The sequence below is a fragment of the Mustela lutreola genome, chromosome 10 (genome assembly GCF_030435805.1).
Source record: "Mustela lutreola isolate mMusLut2 chromosome 10, mMusLut2.pri, whole genome shotgun sequence".
Taxonomy (NCBI): Eukaryota; Metazoa; Chordata; class Mammalia; order Carnivora; family Mustelidae; genus Mustela; species Mustela lutreola.
Genome location: NC_081299.1, coordinates 105116846 through 105132789, shown reverse-complemented (window position 1 = coordinate 105132789; position 15944 = coordinate 105116846).

Genomic DNA, 15944 nt, shown 5'->3' with positions numbered 1-15944 from the left:
ACCCATCTGTCATGTTCATACCCCAGGTCATAGCAGGCTGGATGAAAAGGGGAGGGCTGACACAATGATAAGGCTCATGGTAGTCATGAGCCTTAGAGTGTCCTCTGGCTACCTCCTTGCTCGATGTCTTTTCAGCCATCCCTCTTAGCCTGAACTGGAGAACACAATGTCTAGTGGGGGTGTCCCCTGGTGGCAATGTTCCGGGAGGCTGCTAATGGCTCTTGGCCCTGTGTCTATGGGGCACTGCATTTTCAGAGCTGCACCCCAGAGACTGTGAATGAGCTGGCTGGGGACTTCAACGAATCCAACTCGCTGGACAAGGGTCAGGTGTCCCAGGCCACCCAGGATCAGTGCTGCAATGAGGTGAGAATAGGAAGAAGCTCCTCCACACCCAGGGCCCCCATGCAACGATGGGGACAAACCTGGGGCCTTCCCAGAGTGTTTCCACTTGACTATTCCACCGGCCCCACCCCAGAGTAACCCACACCTCCGCACATATGCCACACCTATGAGTAAGTAAGGGAGGAAGACACTCTTCACCTACGTGGGACTGGTAGAGAATAGAGTGAATGCTTTCCGGGGCATGGGGGGAAGTTGTTTTGTTTTCTTTCCTCTGGCCTTGTGTTGCTTTTCACGAAGCCATGAGTATCTGGGCCTTTTCCCACGGGTTTTACGATTTTCCCTACTCATGCCAGCTAAGCTGTGGAGAACCCAGCTGGGTTCTGGAGAACTGGCCCACGCCCTTCTAAATCCTCATGCCAGATAGGGTGATTGAACCTACCAAAGGGCCGGTGGGATCAAGCCATTCTACAGGTCTTTCTGGAATGTATCATCTCTCAGAACACATCGAATCCTAGGAGGTCCACCAGCTCACAGGCTCTTTCCCTCTAGGTCCTCACAGTTCCCCCTAAAGGACGTGGTCTGCCACAGTGACTCGGTCTAGCATTGCTGCTGGAACTTGACGTGACTCAAATTGCTTGCCCATTCCAGCAATGCTGCAAGGAACGGGCACCTTAAGGGTCCTCACAGATGATTTGGGTCACTCCATCTGCCAGACCGTAGACCCAAAGATTGGGTGGAAGGCCTCCGATGCCTCCTGGCCCAGGTAGCTGGCTCTGGCATGAGCTGCTGCAAGGCTTCAGCTACTCCACCTCCCTTGACAAGCAGCAGGGACCTCAGGCCACCAACAACATCCAGTCCTGGTCTGGGGTGAGAACGGGCCCAGGTTCATGGCCAGTCTCAGGACCCAGAGATGACCGGGGCCAGGCCACAACCCAGACTAGACACAACTGGCTGCCCTGGGGCCTGCCAAGGAAGGTGGTTTCCCCCTGAACCTTTCCGCCCCTGACAGCAACAGGCCAAACCGCATCAGCATAGGCGAAATGCCATGTAGCCCATGCTTTGGACAGATCTCAGACCCAACGCGGATGATCTTGAGCAGGCTTGGAGATTCTCAACCTCTCTTTTGTCCTCTCGACAGCAGGGCTCCTTCCTCAGGACTCCATGGCATACACATACAGATCTTCATACAGGCTGGGAAGAGACAGACAGGCTATTGCTGTCCAGCTAACCACACATGTTGAAGGCACCAGTACATTTAAGCCTAGATGGGTCCTTTGGAGGTTGCTTTTAGGTTTTCAGCCAAGAACCTTTTTTCTGGGTGGGCACACAAGTCCCTCGTCGTCTTGCCCAAGTTCCCAAAGGGATGGGAGGATGCAGTCTGAGCTCCAGACCCTGCTCTTCCTGGGGCTTCACGGCGTTGAAGCTGACTATGTTGCTCCCCACCCCGCCCCCTTGTCTGCCTGCTGGAAAAGGCATCATCCCTGTCCCCGGACGAGGCCTGCACGATGCTGGCGCTCAGAGAAGGCGCAGTGCAGAGATGGGGACATTCCCTGCTGCTATCCTTCCCGGATAGAAGCCTCTCAAACGTCACCACCATGTGCTCCATCTATCAGATGTTCACGTCAGCCCAGCAGGTCCTGGATCAGCAGTTCCCTAGGTGAGTGCCCACCCCGTAGCCAGCACAAGGGGGAGCCTTCCGTCTACTAGTTGTAGGTCTTGGGAATGTCACTGCACCTCTCTGACTTTCCCTCTCCTGTCCGGAAAAGTGGAGGTGCTAAGAGGATGAACCTCGTAGGGCGACTGCAGGGAGTCATGGGAGGAAACATGGCACGCGCCTCTCTGGGGCCCGGCTCTGCAGAAAGGGCTGCTGGACATGCTGGGCATCTTCGCGCTGAACATTTCCCTCTCCAGGGAAGACGCGTTCAGGCTCAACCCTCACAGGCCTGAGGTCCTGCTGGGTCTGTAGAAAGGAAACGGAAAGCTGGCAGCTTGCCTATTGGCAAAGGACCTCTGAGATGCCATCTAGCTGCTCCTGACTGTGGTCCTTTATGTGCCCAGGTCGAGGGGACACTGGGAGCAGGCAGAGCAGCCCAAGGGCCACTCCGGATTTGCAAAGTCTTGTTTGGGATGATTTCATTCAATCATGGCTCTTAAGCACCTAGGAATGCAGGCACTCTCTACTCACCAAGAGCAGTGAATGGGTAACGTAGAGACAATGTCTGGGTCTCCATTCTCGTCCCAGGGTCACATAGGCACTCTCCACATCCTAAGCACGCATGTCTAGCGTTCATCAGATGGGGCATCTCTGTGACCTACTCTAGGGAAGAATGGATCCACCTCTCTTGGGACCACGAGGATGCACCTCTACGATCAAGGAAGAACAGGATAGGTCTTTGGGTGCCAGAGGAGGTCCTGCTGCCTCCACAGAGCGGGGTGGGAGGCGACAGGGGATGTTGCTGGCGAGGGATGTTCAGAACCATGGATCTCCCAGGACTCTCGATTTCCACGGGAGAGCTCAGTGGGGCGGCTTCCTCTGAAGAAGCCAAAGAGTCCGAGAGAGGTGTGGACGGGATGCCAAGCACTCTGGGAAGCAGAGCCCATTGTGGGCTGAGGTGGTGCCTACAACAGCCATCCCTTGGATGGTCCATTCTTGCTCCGCCTGCCCCTATCCATACCCACCTCCGCCGACCACCACCAGTGGGGCCAAGGACAGAAAGGGTGGGGACCGGACCACTCACCCGTCGGCCTCCAACCAAAGCCCAGACAATGGTCTGCAGGGAGGATGCATGACTGAGGGGCCAAAGGACAGACCTATGGGAGGTCCCTCCCTCATCCCACGTGGTCAGCAGTCAGCAAGGACAGCTCCAGAGGGGTTGCACGTGGGCTGGCGCCATTCTGTGGGGCCCACACCGAAAGAATGGTGCTGTGGGAGTAGCGTGGAAAAGGAAGGGAAGGCCAGGTCTCTGACTCTGCCCCACATTTGACTTTCCCCAGCACTCTGTGTCCCATCTTGGGAACCTGGCCCGAGCAGACACGGCAGGATATCGGGCAGTCCCTGCACACTGCCCATGTGGAGGTCAAGGGGGCCTATGTGCACGTCACGTGGCATGACCGGGACCTGAACACCCATGCCCCCGTTCCGCTGAGGCAGCGGCAACTTCTGCAGCTCACAGAGGCTGAGGCGGAGGGTAAGGGGCATTGCAAGCTGGGAAGGCCATCTGGGATGGGGCTCATGGGCTGGGTATTCCTTGAAAGGCCATGGGATCCGTCCTGTTCAGGGAAAGGCACATGGAGTGTCAGTGATGTGGCTGAATCGTTCCCCTTACTCCCACCCCCGTGTCCGCTATGCGACGCGTTCCAGCAGCTGAGCCGGCCAAAGAGCCTCCCATGGAGCGAGAGGCAACCCTGGCTCTGCATCAGCCATCACCTTCAGGGTCCGAGCCAGCCTCCCCTCCACCGGCTGCTCCAGAACTGGAACAGGGGCTCCTAGGTTACGGATGGTCGCCGGGTCCTGAGGCACAGACGGCTGGGCCATCGGTTTGCCTGGGAGTTTGCACGCCAGCTGTCTCAGGTGCCACTGAGCCCACTCCAGCCGCAGAGGCATCCTGCCAACCCAAGAAGCGGCTCAAAGAGAGGGAGCCTGACCTCCTGGACTTCCCTCCCAAGCTGGTGGCAGAGCAGCTCACCTACATGGATGCGGTGAGCAGCTGGGCCCCCCAGGGCAGGAGGGCAGGGCCGGCTTTTCTTCTGCTCTCCGCTGCCCTATACCGGCTTTTCCCTGATGTGGACTTCTAGGATATAGGGCCAGATCTCAGCTGCAGCCCTAACCGACCGGGGAAACCCATCAGGGTTTTTAGACCTGAGCTTTCACTGTCCAGCTGCGGACTGTGGAGACAGGCACGGAGAAGGACTGAGGCAGAGGTACCACGCAGATGCAATGAGTCAGAAGCGAGAGCCCGTAAATGGGAAGGCTCTGGTCCCCCGCGGGGAGGAGGGCAGCTCCCTGGGTGCAATCCCGTCCACGGGTCGCCCACCCATCTGCCTGGGAGCCTGAGCACCATCAACCGGGCTTAGGCATCTGATGCGTCCTGAAGGACAGGCTAGACACGGAAAGCCATGCTTTCAGCCACCAGGTGACAATGGGCACCTGAAAGGAGACAGGGACCGCAGGGAGGAGCATTTGGAGGAGGAGATGCCCCCTTGGGAGCACCACCTGGAGCGGCCCCCTGGACATGGAATGATCAGGGTGCACACGCCTTCCTCCCTTCCCTTGCCTCTCTTGGCTCCTGGGGCATCCCGCACTGGCTTCCCTCGGAGAAGAAGAGGGGCATGAAATCCAGGCTCTCTAAGCAGGCTCCGGCCACATTCGCAGCCTCCTGAGCTCCAGCTCTGACCTGGGACCCCTCCCGAGGACATGAGCCTTGCATGGGCGAACATGTGTGGGGCTCAACACACCTCCCCCTGTCCCCTAGGAGCTGTTCAAGAAGGTGGTGCCCCATCAGTGCCTGGGCTCCGTCTGGTCCCGGAGGAACAGGCCTGGCAACGAGCACCTGGCACCCACAGTCCGGGCCACCATCACCCAGTTCAATGCTGTGGCCAGCTGCATCGTCACCACGTGCCTTGGCGACCCAAGCATGACAGCGCGGGACAGGGCCGTGGTGGTGGGCCACTGGATCCGGGTGGCCAAGGTATGCTGTGGGAGGCCCAGCTCCCTGAGGCTCTCCTGAGCCTCGGGAACTGCTCTTCTGTCTTGCTCCCTTCTCAGGGCTGAAGGCCCTGCTCTAAGGCCTGTGGTCCCTAGGCTCTTCCTCCCGGGGGCATGGCCCAACGTTGGGACGCTCAGTTCCCACGTGACTCCTCCTTTGCAGTGAGGGAAAATCCTCCCTCTCGCCAGCAGTGTTCCTCTTTAGGGCTGACCTGTGCCCTTCTGCAGCTCCCTGGACATCAGCTTCACCCGTGGGGGAGCCCTAAACCGAGGGGGGCACTAAAGCTCTCGAGCATCTGGGGCTCCTGCTCTCCCACTGACAGCTCCTCCTCTTCCCTCCCCCAGGCCTGTCAGATCCTAGGGAACTACTCCTCCCTGCGTGCCATCCTGGCGGCTCTGCAGAGTGCCTCCATCCACCGCCTGCAGAGGACATGGGACAACGTTTCCAGGTGAGGAGGCTTCTCTGCAGGAGGGACCAGGATGGAGGCGGGATCTCCCCCAGGCCTGTCCTTTGCCCCCCTCAGTCAGCTTGGACCTCCTGGGAGGCAGCAAACCCCGACCAAAGGACCTGGGCCCGGGGCTGCTCCTCTCAGCCTTCCTGGGGAACAGGCCACCAGGCCTCTTGCTTGAGAAATCCAATGTCCTCCATGCCCCACCCTGGCCTCAGCTGAATCCCATATTTCCACGTGGTGACTTGGCAGCCACTGAAGTCTCGGCCCATGGTTCAGCCAGAACCCCACCCAAACCGAGCTGTTCAATTAAGCTGGGAAGGGACGCCCAGGGGGACGCCCAGGAGAACTCCCTCCCATGTCCTACGAAGACCCCAGTGCTCAGAGCAGCCCAGAGCAAACCCTCAGCCAGCCCCGTGGACATGCGGGGCTTCTCCAAGAAAAGGGACTCGCACTCTACCCTGCCACGTTAGGACTCCCCTGAGCCTAACTTCTTTCCCTCTCTTCTAGGAAGAGCTTCCGAACATTCCAAAAGCTCTGCAGAGAAGACAACCCCCAGGGCAGGGAACTACTCATCAAGGTAGCACGGGAGGTGCAGGGCTCCAAGGACAGGAGAGGGGTGTGAGGAGGCATGATCCTGTGTGGATGAAGTACGGAATGGCCTGAAGCATTCCTCGGGGAGCAGAAGCCTTTGGCAGGAATGTGCTGACAGCCTGGGCTGAAGATTCCCCCTGGGGCTGGGACAAGCGGGTGCTGCCCATCCACACTCCCTAGGCTAGATTTCAGGTCTCTCTGTGTCCATCGAGAAGGTCCACCTGGGGGCCCACATGAACGCGGACAGCCCAGAGGACAGGCCCCTGCTCACAGATGGGGTGGGGATGGGTTGTGGGCCACAAAAATGATGATCCTAAGAGGATCCTGAGTGCTCAGGAGACCACAGGAGGTAGGTGGAGTTCCCCGTTCTGCCCATGGGAAAACAGGCTCAGGGAGGCCAGGCTCCAAGCTCCAGGTCCCCCATGGATGGAATGGGGGAGCTGAGATTGTTCTACAAGGACTCGTGGCATGCTTCAGGGGAATGGAGCGTCAGTATCAGCAGACGTGGGTTGGACGTCTAGGGTCTGCAGTCAAAGACGGTGGGCGCAAGGGGACTGAGGCTATTCTGCTCTCAAGGATCTTGTACTTGGCCCTCTAGAAGCGGCCCTCGAATAAACTGGCCAGCCTGGTGAGGCAGCTGCAGAGAGCGCGGAAGGGGCTGCCCAAGAAGGTGAGTGTGCCTGAGGGACAAGGCCTCCAAGGCCAGGGGAGAGGGGCTCCTCCCTGAGGGTAGAAGCGTCCAGATCAGGACAGGTGGGACCTGCCACTCCAGCTCCACCTCCTGCCACCACAGTTGCTCAATGTCTTCTTCCCCCCATGACCAGGAGGAAGTAGTCTAGCAGGCTGGGTAGAGAATGGATTTGGGGCTGGGGAGGGGCCCAGGGCTCCATAGCCAGGGGTTTTTTGAATTTCAAAAAGCAGGCCCTGGAGGGGATTAGGAGGAGTCTGATGTTCTGGGAGGGTGAGGGGAAAGCGAATCCAGGGGAAGCAACTAAGGGTCCTAGGCCCTTTTCCAGGTGGGAAAGTGCGGTGGGCCAGGACGCTGAAGTCTTTTCGGGGAGGGCCCCTGTGGGCACCAGACAGCAGGGACTCATCCAGCCCAAACCTAACCCTCATGACAAGGGTGTCGTCCCATACCTTGGCACTTTCCTCTCCGACCTGGTGGTGCTGGATACAGCAATGGAGGACTACCTGGAGGTGGGTGAGCCTGAGGATTGTGGAGGAGGGACCAGAGTCCTGAGGACAGGGAGCAGAGAGTCCCCGGACTGAGCCCTGAGCTCTGAGTCCTTCGGAGACCTCCCTTCCCCACAGCCTCACAGCCGCCCCTAAGAACTGGCATCTCTTGCCCATCTCAGTGCTGAGGGAAGGGACTCTGCGCCCATCTCAGTGCTGCGGGAAGGGAGTCTGCACCCAGACGGGTGGCCCAGGACTGGGCAAGCGCCAGCGCATCCTGAAGGTGAAGCTGCATGCGCTCTGTGTGCATGGGCTGCAGCCTCTCCCTCAGACCTTGCCTGTCGGGGACAGTGAAGTCAGGACCCTGCACATCAGCCACACTTCAGGAGCCCAGCAGGCCCTGCCTGCCTGAGGCGTCTGCCGCTCCCTTCAGTCACCACAGACTGTTGTGCTGCAGGGGGCTGACCTGGAGCCCTTTCACCAGCCCCCAGTCTTCCTTCCTCTGGACCCCAGGGCTTGCCCTAACCCCAGTCTCATTGTGTGTGTGGCTTGGCGGCCCCCTCCTGGGTCCTGGCCTACGCGCAGCCTCAGAACGGGTGGGTGTAAGCTGCTAGGACTGACCGGGGGCCTCTTTCTGAAGGACAACGGTTGTCTGCTTTCCAGGGCAATGAGATCAACCACCGCAAAAAGAATAAGGTGAGCATACGTAGCCCTGGCTGTAGGGAAGGGCAGGCAACCCCTATCAGAGACGCCCCTGGGAAGAACATTGCTTGGCTCCATCCACTCCCCTCCATCTCCCATTTCCTGGGACAGGTTGCTAAGAATGAAGTGCAGGACCCATCGAGTCAGTCAGTAGGGATCCAGAAGGGCATCAAGGAGAACTTCCCTTGATGGAGGAGGGGCTAATTCTACTAGCCTCTGAGAACAGTTTGGGACCAGAGGAAGTTGCATGCAGGAGGGTGGTCATGTGTGCCAAGACCCAGGACCCGTCCCCTGTCCCGCTGCTCGGCCCTCACCTGGCCCTGTAGCTTCCCCACCCAGGCTCGGGGTGCATCCTGTGCCTCTCTCCCGGCCCAGGAATACCGAGTCCTCACGGACATCATGCTGCTCCAGGCGGCGGCAGAGAATTACTGCCTAGAGCCCCAGCATCCATTCACGGCCTGGTTCTGGGCTGTGGAGCGGCTCAGCGAGGATGACAGGTGAGGCCCACTCAGGAGCTGGGTCAGGTGACGTCGGGGTGGACTCTTTCTGCTGGCCCCGCCTGGGATCCTCCTTCTAGGGCTCCCTGGGCAGCCAGACACCAGCTGTGGGAAAACCCTGGGAGGGACTCCTGAATGCCAGCTGCTGCTCAACTCACAGGTGTCCCTCCCTCTGTCCTTAGCTACAACCTGTCATGCCAGCTGGAGCCGCGGTCCTAGCTGGCCAGCAGAACACAAGCACCAGGACCACTGGCTACAGCCACCATCAGACCTGAACCCGTGCACACTGGCTGAGCCAAGGATTGCCCCTCGGCCCCTGGGCTACTTGTGGTGCACGAGCCCCATCCGCTGCTCAACACCCCTTCCTCTCCCCTACAGAATTACTTGTTCTGGAGCGGGCAATATTGAATATAAATAAAGGGTTGTTATTTAACCACAACAACAACAACAACAACAACAAAAAGGAATGAGAACCCTTGGGATTAAAGTTTTCTTACCAAAATAGTAATAGTAATAATAATAATAATAATAATATTAAAGATTTTTATTTTCTCCTCTACCTGCCCACGTGTGCGTTTGGTTCTTTTATTTCCTACGGTAATGTACAACGTGTCCAGACTCTCTTCTTCATTCCTGAACCCAGAAATCTTACAGAGTCAGCAGCTATTCAATGGGGCAGAAAGGAGAGGAGCCAGCCCTCCTCACTTCTGGTGGCACTACTCAATACTGGTGGCACCTGCAAATGCCGTTTCCTCAGAAGACAGGTTCATTTCTGTGTCAGGCATCTGGGCAAACAGCAGAGACAGCCCTCAGGACCCCTGAGATGGAGACGTTGCAGGTCCTTCCCCAGGAAAGCAACATACCCTGACCAGGAGAGTCCTGGAGAGTTCCTTCCCCTCCCCAGAACTATGTGCTGCCCAGGAGAGGGGCTGCTTCTCTCCGCTCTAAAGCAAGGAGGACGATGTCTTGCTTCCTTGGGGATATGCTATGTGTGCGTGTGCTTGTGTGGGTTTGGACCCAGTATTTGGGACTGACGGTTGTCGAGGTCAGTCTCCTGAATTGCATCAGCACGATGTAGGGAAAACACATGCAAAGAGATCCAACCCTGCCTGTGGAAGCTCCAAAACCTGAGGAAGATATTTTGTAAATGGAAGAAGGGCAGGCAGGACATCCCGTCCTCAGTTTCCCTATAGGCTCTCCAGGTTCACCCTTTACCAAGACTGGAATCCCCCTGGGATCCTTATCCAGGATCTCTGGATTCCTTTTCCCTGCTTCTTTTGGGTGAGGCTGGAGAAAAACTAAAGAAACTGGGAGGTGTCCCTGGCTCTATTCACATCTATGCTGACCTAGGAACTAGGATGTCCAGCCATCCTGCATTTCCTTACGCAGTTCTTGGCAAGGCCGTGGGGCCCTTCAGGCCCCTGACCCTCTTGGTCAGGTCCATGGTAGCCACTGCTCCCTGGCTGGGGCCTGATGGAGCAGAGATTGGTTCTCCCTTGCCAGGATAAAGGTTCGGATCCTTGACCAGAGAAACCCCACACTCTCCTGGCTGGCCAAGGGCACTGTCAGGTCCAGGTGGTTCTGAAGTCCCTGGTCTCCATCATCCACCAGGTGACACACCCATGTTCCACTCACTTGTCTGAAATGGGGAACTCGCCTGACACGGTAGACCAACACACACAGGGAATGTGAGCAGGGGAGAAGCATCTATCCTGCAAATGGATGTGAAACGAAGCAAGGGTAGGAATCCTTCTCTCCAGACACAACAGACTCTGAACCAAAGGGGGGAGGTACGAAGCCACAGAGAAGGACACTACTTCCTCGCAAGGGAGGCCATGTAATAGGAGAGAACATCTCGAAATATGTAGACACGCACCAGGGGAGCACCCAAAGGCATCCAACAGTGCATAACAAATTAAGTCACCTTTGACAGCAGTACCATGCAGTGGGGGACTCTAACACCCCACATCTGCTAATGGACACAGGATCCAAACTGACAATCAACAAGGAATCTATGGCTTTGAGGGATGCACCCGTTTCAACACGTAGATGCAGAACCTTCCACCCTGAAACAGCAGCATCCGCAGTGCTTTCCAGTGCACATGGAACATTCTCCAGAGTAGATCACACGTTAGGGCACAACCCAAGTCTCAACAAACTCCAAGAGATGGATATCATCTCAAGCATCCTTTCTCAGCACGATGCTATGGAACGCCAAATGAACCCTAAGAGCAACCCTGGAGAGACCACGAATCCATGGAAGTTCAATTACATGCTACCCAACCAGCACTGGGTCAACCCGGAATCCAAAGAGGATGTCCAAAATTACATGGAAGCAAAAGGACACGCCAAGGGTCCCCAACCTTGCAGATACAGCGCCAGGGAATCTAAGAAGACAGGATCCAGCACCACAAGAAAAATCCCCAATACCATCAGCTGACACATAAGGACCTAGCCAAAGCACAACACAGAGCTCCTGAGCAGTCGCTCAGCCTGGGCGAGTTGGAGCTCCTGCTGTTGGGTGCAGGCTTAGCTTCCATCTCGACTCTAAGTCCCAGCCTGGGGGGTGTTCTTTCCTTTCTCCCAGAACCATCCCCACCAGGGCCACTGGGTAATCAACCCTTCAGGGGGTTCTCGGCAGAGAGAAATGGCCCAAAGGGCCCAGGAAACAACCACCCCTTCCCCGCTGGTGGATCAAGGTGGCCCATTAGCGTTCCCTCTGTGGAACATTCCACAGTGCTTTTGGGGGGACGACCCTCTCAGGCTCTGATGCCCAGGGTTTCTCGGCAAAGGGCAGATTCCGACTGAGTACCCCTGGGAGGGACCTGACACTCTGCACTTCCAGCATGCTCGCAGCTAATGCCCCGGCCACCTGTCCCCGGAGCACACGGAGAGACAACTTGCCAGCGGACCACTGGACAAAACGTCCTCTCTTTCACCACCAGGAAGAGATCGATGGGCAACCGTCTGGCAGCCACAAAGAGGTGTTTGATTGTCAGGAAGATCAACAGCCAGGCAGGGCTTGGTCCACCCCCCACAGGCCTCTCCTCCTCTTCTCCTCCAGAGTATAGGGAGGCAGGATGGCAGGAAAGACAGTTTGTTCAGTGGAAGCGAAATCCTGAGCTTGAGTCCCTTTCTCCCTAGTAGCCTGGGCACTCCTACGCTGCTTCCACTGTGGCCTCTGTGCAAGGCCATTCGAAACACCAGTGCTGGCTTGCCAAGTTCCGGGATCCTGGGCAGAAAGCGATGGAACACAAGAGAGTCCCAGGGAAGTGACAACGGGTTTGGTCATGAAAGCTTGAAGCTGTCAAAGACCATCTCTTGCCCTATGTTCCCTTGGTCAGAAACCTTTCAGCAACCGCTCAAAGGAGAGACAGGCAGGTACAGAGCAGGGATGGGGAACCCTGGGAGCCACTGTGGACCGAACCTGGTGGTCTCTTCTCCACAATTCACACAGACCAAGATACAGACGGAAGACTTAACATCCGTGGGTGTTTTGTTAACATGGGCTTTGATTCATGTGTGACTTTTCACAAACAGAAAAGAATAAAGGGAATCAGGAAAGAGAGGCCATCAAAAACACCGGCTCAAATATAGGGAACATACTGGTGGGAACCAGGTGGGCGGAGGGGTGGAAGTGGGGGTGGGGATTAAGAAGACACTTACTGTGCTGAGCACGGAGTCACATACAGAACTCCTGAATCCCTACTCTTCAACTGAAACGACGAAAATACTGTACGTCCATTAGACTGTATTTTCAAAATTGTCTTTGAAAGGTGGGTATTAGGAGATCGAAGATGAGATTACGCTCTGAGAGTTTCCCAATCAGGTCTCCTCAGGCTGTACGTGAATGCACATTAAAGATCAGTGAAAGAGCCCAAAGACAAAAGTGACATCTGTTGATATGGAAAGGCCAGTGCCCACCTCTGTGATCACAGAAAAAACACACCTTCCTATGATATTGGCTGTCGTAAAAGCATTTCACCCACGTCCGCTTGGAGCTACGCTCCTCTGGTATTTCCATTCTACCTCGTTGTGTGTCTTCATGAAGGAGTTGAAGGAAATATTGCTACCCCGTGTTTGGTGGACTAAACCAAAGCAGGCTATTTCTAGCCCCTGGAAGACTGGAGCTAGAGGGCCTTCTGGAAAACACTGCACAACTGGATCTCTCATCGTCTTCCAGAGAAGGAAAGGGAGGCCCCACAAGGGCACCAGGGGAACAGGAACACAGAGGAGGTTCTCCTGACACCAGCTTCAGGATCCCAACTCCCTGAGCAAGAATGAAGAACCCCCGTCCCCCCACACACAATGGACACATATCACTGGAATGGGTCAGTTCCCAGGAAAAGCGAAACGCGGCCAAACATGGAAAGGTACACAATAACCTCACTGAAAGAAAGCCCACTGGGATCCCCTGCCCTGGGTCTTAAGTTCCACCTATGCATGAAGCCATTTGATAATCACAGGGGAAGGGAGGGAAAACTGAATGGGAAGCCACCAGAGAGGGAGAAAAACGATGCGAGGCTCTTCCCTAAGAAACAAGCAGAGGAGCCTAACAAATAGCAGGGAGCACATGGGGAGTTAGAGAGGAGAAGGGAGTTGGGGAAAACTGGAAGGGGAGGTGAACCTTGAGAGACTATAGACTCTGGAAAACAATCTGAGGGTTTTGAAGGGGCGGGGGCGTGGGAGGTCGGGGTACCAGGTGGTGGGTATTATAGAGGGCACGGATTGCACGGAGCACTGGGGGTGGTGCAAAAATAATGAATACTGTTATGCTGAAAATAAAGAAAAATTAAATTTAAAAAAAAGCAAAGAAACAAGCAGAGGGTTGCTGGAGGGGAGCTGGGTGCGGGTATGGGACGATTCGGGCAGGAGCATAAAGGAGGGCATGCGATGGGATGAGCACTGGGGGCGAAACGCAACTGATGAACAGCTGGGCACTACCTCGGAAGCTGATGAGGTACTGTACGGTGGCTTACTGACTTTCCACAACAACAACAAAATACAATCCAAGGTTCTGTGTTTCCTTGATTTTCAGTGTGGAAAATACGGGATGATTTCTTTTCTTCCCTCAAGCAAGGAAATGACATAGCCTATTCACGAGGAGGCAATGCTCAGGACATTCTACCCCTTTCAGCCCTAGAGAGGTTTTCAAACAGGCTTTCACCAGTTGCAGTCCTCATGCCCTTCTAGTCATTTCGGAGCACTCTTGACAGGGGGCAAACCCTTTTTTTCTTCAAGGTGACTCACCCCAAGCAGGTAATATCCCTACGTGCCACAGGAGCGACTACAGGTGCGCCCCCTCCATCCTTTCCGAGGGCCTCACTACAAGTTTTCCAGAAAGGTGGCATGAATAGTAGTGGCTGGAAGGTGGATGCTGCATGACATCCATCCCTTTGTTCACTTGAGGGATGACTCGGGGCAGGGTCTCCATCTCAGTCGTGGACGTGCCAGAGCTCTCCAGCTCCCCTTCAGACACGGCCCTGCCCTCTCTCCCATCGAAGAACCTGCAGAACTACGTGACCATGAACTGGGAACACACAACAACGGTACAAAGGTCTTACCTGAATTCAGCTCAGCATGGCAATGACAGACTGGTCCCTCTTGGAGGTTGCTCCCAGTGTCCTTGAGGCATTCGAACCCCTTCTTGGCGGCTGACTCCAGACAGTGGCTCACCTGTCACAGTGGCTCACGATAGAGGGATGAGAAGTTCCTCGGAGACAGGTGTCACCACACCACTATCATCACCCTTTGTCGTGGAAGAAGTCTATGTCCCTCGTCGGATTAAGAAACCCTTCAAACAGGACTGGAGCAGGGTGCAATAAAAGGCTCCCTGTGAAGAAGGGCTGAGCTTGGGGACATGTCCAGTCCTATGTCTCACTGCTGCCATCACCACACACAGTGCTGCCCCAAATGGGCAGGGTACCATTTCCAGTACCCGGCTCCTGCTCGCCCACCGTACCTATTCCTATCATCGCGCCATCGCATCTGGTCAGGACCCCAGCATCAGGCCTGTGCGTCTCCAGTTCCTGCTGCTGCCTGCCTCCACCAGCGATCCTGTTTCATCTCTGAATTCCGAGCGCCGCAGCATCCATCTTCCTCACCTTCACAAAACAGGATTGCGCAATGATTTCATGGATACGACCTGCAAGGCACAGGATGGAAAAGAAAAGGAAACTCACACACGGGACATTCAGGACACTTAAAATCTTTGTGACTTGAATGACGTTATCAACCAAGGGAAAGCACAGTCCAGAAGTCGGGAGAGCATGTTTGCAAACCTGGGTCTGAAAGGTTCTCAATACCCACAATTCCTAGAGATCTCAGAAACTCAACAACACCAAAATAAATAAATAAACAAACAAACAAATAAATAAATAACATTTTTGTGTGAATGTAGATATGGGAATTAGAAATAACCTCGAATCTATACAAATGGAACGAAATGGAAAGGATACTTCCCAGCAATAATATTTCAGGAAATTCTAATTATAACAAGCAATGACATACCATTACATAGCCATGAAGTTGACTCGCCATGGATACTGGCTGGGGAAATACTTAGAATACTCGAAAAGTTCAAGTGTTGGCCAAGATGCAGAGAAGTTGGAACCATGTTTTTTGTGTGTGATAGGAATATTTAAGGGCATTGTTTTGGTATTAGTAAGGCAGTCCTTCATAAAAATCAACTTTGAAAATGCCATGTGTTTTAGTCATTGCACTTCTGCAGTAGATAACCAAATTAATGGACAGGGTAGTCTTGACGATTTATCTGAGCACACCTTTTCATGCCAACGTTGTTCCTAAAAGCTAACCCATGAACGCAATCCAAGTATCTGTCCAGGGAGGAAAAGATGTATATACAGTCATTGGGATAGTATTCATTCTGTAAAGAGGAAGAAAACATTGGCATGCCCCACCATATGGGCGAATGTTGAGGATAGTATGCTAAGTGAAAGGAGTATTCATGAAAATACCAACTTTGACTCCACTCTTAGGACCTACCTAACGTAGATTCCTAAGGACAGAAAGTAGAATGGTGTTTGCCAAGGCCTGGAAGAAGCGCTCATGGGAAGAGTCTGAGTCATGCTAAAGAGCTTTAGATGGACAAGATGCAAGGAAATGGGAAGGTGAGTTCCAGGGAGCTTAGACAAAGATATTACTGCTTTCACGACATTTAGAATGTACTCTTTGAACTTCATGGACTTCATGACCTAACAATAAATTACACTGGAAAGTGTAATTTGCTAAGATGGTGAAATGAACACAGGACCATTTCATCTGACCATTTATACCCTTCCAGGTAGGTCCTATCTCAGCCATTTGACTTCAGCCATTTTCCTTGAGACAACATGGAGCAAACAAAATGTTGTCCTTCTGTGCCTTTTTCAAGGTTTAAAATCAGACTTGCCCCAAACAGGACAACTTTATGCGAGAAGGTAATTTTCAGAGTTAATGTCTTGAGACATTTTATTCCTTGAT